Source organism: Littorina saxatilis, linkage group LG16 (assembly GCF_037325665.1).
Source record: "Littorina saxatilis isolate snail1 linkage group LG16, US_GU_Lsax_2.0, whole genome shotgun sequence".
NCBI lineage: Eukaryota > Metazoa > Mollusca > Gastropoda > Littorinimorpha > Littorinidae > Littorina > Littorina saxatilis.
In genome coordinates this window covers 44808020-44817369 of record NC_090260.1, presented here as the reverse complement: position 1 = coordinate 44817369, position 9350 = coordinate 44808020, and positions in this window count along the sequence as shown.

Sequence of the window (9350 nt, the reverse complement as noted above, 5' to 3'; positions counted from 1 at the left end):
GTTATTTTCTCCTTTCCGGATCTAGTTTTGGCCTCGCGTTGTGTTCATTTTTCCCTAGTGCGTGCAACTAAAATCTGCTAGTGCGCTATATTTATCCTCTTCCATCTAAAATTGCCGAGTTAGCTTATCTTTCCACAAAGGCTAAATCAGTGAGAAGAAGTGACGACTCAGGTATCAACGAAAATCATTCAGTCGAGTGATGGAGTCAATTCCATGGGATTACCTTTCTATAAAATAGTTTATTTAACTCATTTCTAGAAAAGTGTACAAGCCTTCCAATACAACAGGTGCAAATTATTCAATATCATAAATTCACATACAAAATTGATACAAAAACCCGGGTAGCCCTTACATGGCAAACATCAAAAATGCGCAGATTATTATCATGGAAAACAATGAAGCCGCCTAATCTCCCTTCCCCAAATAATCCTATCCTAAATCGAGACTCCGCATATCGAGCTAGCTACATTTTTATCCCATACAGGATCTGTTGTTCTCTGACTGACTATCTATAGAATTTTCTCTCAAACCTGATTTTTAATGGAATTCTAAATGGGAGAAACAGTTCTTCCCACTTTGGGCTAAGTGTTAAGGTTAGTCTAAGACTTCGTAAGTTACTATTTTGACTTTAATGAGAACGGGACAGAGTCAATGTCAACCCTCCCTATTCGTCACCAAAGTTGTTTGTCCCTAACTTAATTCCAGCTTCCCCTTTTACAAAGTACCATGCGCAAAACAGGCGGGACACCAAAAACACAGGAGCTTACCTAGAATTGCGCAGGTCACCTAAATTTTAATCTACCACACCTAGCTATCTAATTTAGGACCGTTCAATCAAACGCACGCCGACGCTCTAACAGTCCGGTTGTTTATTTCTGACTATCTACGGAATTTCTCGCCTACATATCTTTTAGACCTTTACTTTTTGCTTGAAGTAAGCAATCAGTAACATGCGCGGTCGTCCTTTGAAGCTGGCTATACCTAAGCTGTCCTAATTTACGAAAAAGGTAGAAAGAATCTCTAAGTTCTTTTATCGTTACACTGTGTTTTCCCTACACTATCCCTTCAAAAGAATGCGAAGTCTCTTTTTTTCTTGTCCCTATTCTAAATCTTGATCTAGTCTACCTTGCCTTTATCCACTCCCTATTCTAATCCCTAACCTAGCACCCTCAGTCTATGTCCTTATTCTAACCCATTCTATTCTGTTCTAAAGCCTGTCCCAATGCGTGTAGTAACCTCATTTTACACTGTCTTTTATACCAATCTGCATGGCAACGCAAACAAACACACAGAACCAGAGGCAGATTGGCTGACCGAAAAAGAACATAACCGCACTACTTTCAAAACATTACGCGGACAATGTAATCCGTCCTTTTTCCTTTATCTTTACACTTGCTAATCACAACAAGCGCTCTTTTAATAACTTGTTCGTAATATTTAAGCAACCTACAACACTATCTTCATCAAAGAAACCTTGTCTCTCCTCTCTTTTACAATTCCTATCCTTTCTGATCTAACGATGATTTCTTCCGGCGATCGTTGTTTCCAACCCTACGAACAATCATCATATTCCTGTTACGTTATTAACCAAAATAACATCTTGTGGTCATCAAATTACATCCATTACACAACTTTCATCCAATCTCTCGTTACTCAACTTGACATTGGTCAAGTTCTACCACCATTTATCGACCCGTATGCTGGTAAAATCGTGTCCGCGCCACATAAATGGCCGCCAACACGAAACTGAAAAGGGAACTCTCCCTTGCATCGTCTGCTCTTGGTTTATACCCTATTGTTCCCTCTCTTCTTTGACAAGCTGAAAACAGCGATAGCGTGACAGACAGGACTCTGTACACCATGACCATTCTAAGCCTTCCATCCCTAACTTTTACATTAAACTTTCTTCAAATCTGGCTCTCCCGCCACATTCCCCCCAACTCAAATTCTATGTCGTTTGGAACAAACTACATAGAATAGATACAAGAAATTTGAATAAAGTTTACATGTTTATGCTCAAAACACACCTTTGTGTCTTCACAAACTCATTAACACTAACTGCACATTCAGCAGAACGCGAACCCTAATTTCATCAAAATAACGACTAACCATAAAACCTACTTTATTTAACTATCAATAACATCATCATTATCGCAATTTATTTTGACTAAAAAATGGTCGGCTTGCGAAGCGTACTTCGTTCACCTTCGCGCCTGTCATCTTTTCCGATAATGGCTCGCTGATGCCAATCATGTCGGAGTTGACGGCTAAAGTTGTGAGGGGTATCGAGGTACGCCCTCCCGTAACTCGTCCTTGTTTCCCAAGCCAACGGTTAAAGTTGTGAGGGGTATTGCTGTACGCCCTCCCGAAAACTCAGGTGCAGTCCACCTAATAGTCAGCTAGAGTTGAAAGGGGTATCGTGGTACCTCCTTCTGATCTACTGGTCTGGATTCTCATTTCCTATTAGACTTCACAGTTACGTTCAGAGGGGTATCGGGGTACCACCTCCTGCGAAATCTAATTTGTAGCCCTACAGATTGACGGGACGGAAAGCAAGGGGTATCGAAGTACGCCCTTCCGAACAATCTGCAACAACGGTGATCCTCTTCTTTCCCCATCTCCTTTACTTGTACTAATAATGAACTATTATGTATCCGGTTAAAATATGAGTATACGATCATGTTAAGACACGAGAAAAACACTTTACCTGAGACAGATACGGACCTATGGTGACCTTTATCAAAGTCGCTCAAACCGTCCTAATATCTCAGCCAAAACGATCTGACTGACCACCTCACTCTGACTCTGACAAAAAGACACTGTTTGTTATGAACGCCAGTAAACTTTAGCTGAATCATATCAGAGCGATAAGCAACCTTGTTGCTTTTCTTTCCACATTTGACCAAAAGCCAGGATCTGGCCATGGTGGAGGTCTGACTGGTGGTCTGAATTTACACGGCAAAACCCACCCTGTCTCCCAAACAAGCACCAAAAAGGCTTTGGTTGCTCTATTGACACTGTCAATTGTCTCAACCTTGATCTCATGACCCTTTTTGAGGTCAATCACGTCCCATGAGCTCTCATCTGTCTTTGTAGTCTGCTCTGTCTGTACAACAACTGAAGTGCACCTAGATGAATCATCTTGGTCAGAACTACCTTGTTCTGTCCCACTAGCTGGAGTCTCTTGCAACTCCTTACTTTGGATAACCAGAGTACCCTCCCTGTCTACAGCTTCTTGTTCTTCTTCACAGGTTTCCTCCACTAAAACCCTCTTCTCAAAGTTAGTGCTGTCTTTGGTACTAAGTAGGCAATCATCGACTGGATCAGTTACATCCCTACTCTCGAGTAGTACGTCAGATTGTCTCTGAGCAACTGATACGTCTTTGACATGTGTCTGTGATTCCCGTTTACCATCTCCCACCTCTGGGACTACTCCGATATCTGAAGGATCAAGTTTTGAAATACGTTCAATCAGAAGACCTTTCTTCTCACAACTATCAAGGGGTGAACCCACCAAGTCTGAACTAGTCAAATCCCGCGTCTCCCAAGACGCCTTACTTTGATTCACTAGAACACATTCTTTCTTCACAACCCCTCTTCCTGATACCTGGGTACAATCTTCCACAACTCTTCCCCTAGAGTTACTATTGTCACCCGTATCTATCACACTATCTTCAGCCGAATCAGCCATATCCCCACCTTCTGGCAAGGCAGAATTCCTCTCAACAACTGATCCAACCAAAGAACCCCTTTCAAAACTTGCTTCTCTTTCTTGGTTTGCTTTAGGAGAACTCATTTCATCCTTTCCCATTTTAAACCTGGAATCACCTTTCCCCTTGAAGGGAAGTCTTTTGGAACAAACAAACTCCCTTGTTCTATTCCCTCGAGATCTTCTATCAAAATCTCTACCCTTGTTTGAGTTACCGGCCTCAAATCCAGCCCTCCGTAATAAGTCACCTCTGCTATCAGGGGTACTCTCCCCACCCCTTGTTTTCTGGTTGTGACCCTCCACAGCCCTCGTATTTATATGATTATGGGAAGGACAAAGCATGTCACGGCTCCCCCTACAATTCCCGTTTTTGTCATCCCTTCCGTTTTTCTTTCCAGGACACTGACGAGCATAATGTAGAAAGTCCCCACAAACATGACATGCCCCCTTTTGTCTTTGTTCTTTTTCTTTCTGCTTTCCCATCATCTTCTCCTCAAAGATTTCCATTGTTTTCTTCATCTGTCTCAGGACAGCTTCCATACTGGCAGTTACTTTTTCGTCCTCTTCCCGTGTGTTTCTTTCTTCCCCCTTTCGCTCATTAAGCAGGCCCTCCTCGTAGCTCTGTACTAACTCAGTCTCTTGGGCAAGTTCAATTGCCTCGTCGAGTGTATTTGGTTTACCATACAACACGTGTTCTCTCATTGCTGCGTTGTCTAAACCCCCAATAAATTTATCGATAAGGATTCCTTCTAGGCCGGTGTTATAGTCTTCGGGGTATGCTTTCTCCGCAAGTTCTTGGATAGATCGTCCAAATTCTTGGATGTCTTCGTTTCGTCTTTTTCTTCTATTCTTGAACTCATTCCTGTACATGTTAATGGCGCCTACCGGTGTGAGACATTTAGTTAGCACCCTTTTCAATGACTCGTAGTCTTCTCCGTCCATCCCCTTCAACACCCTTTCCACTATCGAATCCGCTTTTCCCTTGAGACACATCCTCAATTGTATTCCCTTCTCCTCATACGACCACCCATTCCATTTAGCTACTCTCTCGAATTTCCCCAAGTACGAATTTACATTCGTACTTCCATCAAACTTGTCTGCCTCCATCTGTTGCCGTTTGTGCGTAAAGATTTCTGAGTGCAATTCCCGTCTGACAGGACCATAATACTTTTCCGCTGGGATTCGTCTGACATCCCCATAAGAATTTGGACCACAGTCTCCACGAACCCCAAACTTTACGTCATGTCTACCGACGTCACCAATTGTTGTACATTCTTTGTGACACTTTTGACTTGTGCGACCTTTGGAACGCGCGTAGTAATCTCTGTACTCGCGTTCTTCCTCCCGGCACGCATGTTCAGCAGACTCCCGCTGACAAGCAATCTTACTTCTTGTCCTAGGATAGCAATATTCTTGTGAGGAATAAAACCTCCCTTGGCTAGGATGAACCGACACTTTCTGTGCATTCTGCGGTGCAGAATATGTGAAAAGATTTCCTGATTTTCTCTCTGGATTTACGTGATACTGTTTCTTTGTGTGCTTCTGCATTTCTCCACAAGGTGGGATATCTTCCCGACATCTTTGTTCTATCTCATCTACTTTTCTGCCAAAAATAGCCCTAAGAACCCAACCTAGCAGAACACATCCACCAAAATAACCTACCGCGTGTAACCAACTCGACAAAATACCCGTTTCGTCGTCCTCCATCTCAACACGACCCTAGGCTTATTCCAGCCTCTTTACTGTTCAGAAAACTTCTAAACCTACAGATAGGCTAAGAACACACCACCGTCATCACAATCACCAACTTCTAAACGTACTTTAGAAAAAGAAACATTTCCTCTTAGACCCCTGTTACGAAGATGTCGATCCCATCTAACGGACAATAGTAATCTAAAACATAATGACTAAGCTTACATCCGCTTAGATCTCTCACAAAAATATGTTGCGATCACCTGGCTGTCAAACACAGGCGCTTGACACGAAATGACAATAACAGAACTACCAAGAATACTCCGCATCCATTTTTCATCCGAATGATTCTCAGGTCACGTGAAGTCGTCTTTCACAACTAACTATTTCTACAATTCTCCTTGATTTTGTGCTGAAATGATCAGCCTTCTACTACCTTGAAAGATAAAAGCTAATATTAGATCTTTGATCACAGCCACCAAAATGTAGCCTTCTACTACCCTGAAAGATAAAATTAAAAGCTAATATTAGATCTTTGATCACAGCCACCAAAATGTAGCCTTCTACTACCCTGAAAGATAAAATTAAAAGCTAATATTAGATCTTTGATCACAGCCACCAAAATGTAGCCTTCTACTACCCTGAAAGATAAGCTAATATTAAATCCTTGGTCACGGCCACCAAAATGTAGCAGTTTTCCTATTGCATTGAATGTTTGTTTATTTACCCGGCGGAAAACCATGGAAGTTGTAGATAATAACCAAGACCTGAGTCCTTTATGCGGCTCTACAGATGTGTTGTTTAGTGTGTGCACCTGTTATTTTCTCCTTTCCGGATCTAGATTTGGCCTCGCGTTGTGTTCATTTTTCCCTAGTGCGTGCAACTAAATCTGCTAGTGCGCTTTATTTATCTTCTTCCATCTAAAATTGCCGAGTTAGCTTATCTTTCCAAAAAGGTTAAATCAGTGAGAAGAAGTGACGACTCAGGTATCAACGAAAATCATTCAGTCGAGTGATGGAGTCAATTCCATAGGGTTACTTTTCTATAAAATAGTTTATTAAACTCATTTCTAGAAAAGTGTACAAGCCTTCCAATACAACAAGTGCAAATTATTCAATATCATAAATTCACATACAAAATTGTTACAAAACCCCGGGTAGCCTTTACATGGCAAACATCAAAAATGCGCAGATTATTATCATGGAAAAACAATGAAGCCGCCTAATCTCCCTTCCCCAAATAATCCTATCCTAAATCGAGACTCCGCATATCGAGCTAGCTATATTTTTATCCCATACAGGATCTTTTGTTCTCTGACTGACTATCTAAGAATTTCTCTCAAACCTGATCTTTAATGGACTTCTAAATGGGAGAAACAGTTCTTCCCGCTTTGGGCTAAGTTTTAAGGTTAGTCTAAGACTTCAGAAGTTACTATTTTGACTTTAGTGAGAACGGGACAGAGTCAATGTCAACCCTCCCTATTCGTCACCAAAGTTGTTTGTCCCTAACCTAATTCCAGTTTCCCCTTTTACAAAGTACCATGCGCAAAACAGGCGGGACACCAAAAACACAGGAGCTTACCTAGAATTGCGCAGGTCACCTAAATTTTAATCTATCACACCTAGCTATCTAATTTAGGACCGTTCAATCAAACGCACGCCGACGCTCTAACAGTCCGGTTGTTTATTATCTGACTATCTACGGAATTTCTCTCCTACATATCTTTTAGACCTTTACTTTTTGCTTGAGGTAAGCAATCAGTAACATGCGCGGTCGTCCTTTGAAGCTGGCTATACCTAAGCTGTCCTAATTTACGAAAAAGGTAGAAAGAATCTCTAAGTTCTTTTATCGTTACACTGTGTTTTCCCTACACTATCCCTTCAAAAGAATGCGAAGTCTCTTTTTCTTGTTCCTATTCTAAATCTTGATCTAGTCTATCTTGTCTTTACTCTCTCCCTATTCTAATCCCTAGCCTAGCGCCCTCAGTCTATGTCCTTATTCTAACCCATCCTATTCTGTTCTAAAGCCTGTCCTAATGCGTGTAGTAACTTCGTTTTACACTGTCTTTTATACCAATCTGCATGGCAACGCAAACAAACACACAGCACCAGAGGCAGATTGGCTGACCGAAAAAGAACATTAACCGCACTACTTTCGAAACATTACGCGGACAATGTAATCCGTCCTTTTTCCTTTATCTTTACACTTGCTGATCACAACAAGCGCTCTTTTAATAACTGTTCGTAATATTTAAGCAACCTACAACACTATCTTCATCAAAGAAACCTTGTCTCTCCTCTCTTTTACCATTCCTATTCTTTTTGATCTAACGATGATTTCTTCCGGCGATCGTTGTTTCCAACCCTACGAACAATCATCATATTCCTGTTACGTTATTAACCAAAATAACATCTTGTGGTCACTAAATTACATCCATTACACAACTTTCATCCAATCTCTCGTTACTCAACTTGACATTGGTCAAGTTCTACCACCATTTATCGACCCGTATGCTGGTAAAATCGTGTCCGCGCCACATAAATGGCCGCCAACACGAAACTGAAAAGGGAATTATCTCCCTTGCATCGTCTGCTCTTGGTTTATACCCTATTGTTCCCTCTCTTCTTTGACAAGCTGAAAACAGCGATAGCGTGACAGACAGGACTCTGTACACCATGACCATTCTAAGCCTTCCATCCCTAACTTTTACATTAAACTTTCTTCAAATCTGGCTCTCCCGCCACAATTGATTGACAGGTAATGAAATAAACAAAGGTCAAACATCGATTATCTTCGCAGCACGTCGTGAGACACTAAGTAACCATACTTCTAACAGTGTAATGTGACTTTCTGGTTCTCTTTCTGAGAAGAGTTCTGATCTATTTCAAGATGGCTCAAGGAACAAGCAGCGAACTCGAGCGGGAGTTTGAGAACCGCGGGTAAGTTTTTCTTCTACATCCTGTTCTTTGTGTATACAGAGGTTATGAACAGAAAGTCTGAGAAAACAGGGTCTTAAAGGGAAGAGTCTTAAATCATAGGGTCTTAAAAGGGAGCGAGTCCTAAATCATAGGGTCTTAAAAGGGAGCGAGTCTTAAATCATAGGGTCTTAAAAGGGAGCGAGTCTTAAATCATAGGGTCTTAAAAGGGAGGGAGTCTTAAATCATAGTTAAAAGGGAGCGAGTCTTAAATCTTAGTTAAAAGGGAGCGAGTCTTAAAGGCTTACTAACTTACTCCCGTGTTTACAAAGTATAGTTTGCCCACAATCGATGTCAAACGCACCATAAGACCATATAATGACGATATGTCGTCATGCGCGGACCATATACGTGCATTTCAGCTTGTTCTAGCCTCTGAAAAAGTGAGGATGTCAACAACGACATGTAGTTCTCTCCCTTGCGTCAACAGCGCATGTGTTGCCAAATCTATAAATAGGACGATCCAGATCAAAATGAAAATTAACATATCTCAACATTGAAGGGGTCCTAGACCACAATATTTTGCAGGGAACTTAATTTAGCATGTCTCCAGCTGTTGGTAAAGCAATTAGCGTGTATAGTCATCGAGTACTTATGGCTTTAAATCATAGGGTCTTAAAAAGGAGTGTCTTAAATCATAGGGTCTTAAAAGGGAGCGAGTCTTAAATCATAGGGTCTTTAAAGGGAGCGAGTCTTAAATCATAGGGTCTTAAAAGGAGCGAGTCTTAAATTATAGGGTCTTAAAAGGGAGCGAGTCTTAAATCATAGGGTCTTAAAAAGGAGCGAGTCTTAAATCATAGGGTCTTAAAAGGAGCGAGTCTTAAATCATAGGGTCTTAAAAGAGAGCGAGTCTTAAACCATAGGGTCTTAAAAAGGAGTTTCTGGAAGTTTTCAGACAAAATCGCGATTGTAAGGGAGATAATTGTGGGTTCGATGTCAAAATAAAAGCTGAGTTATGGTTCCTGTTTATTTCA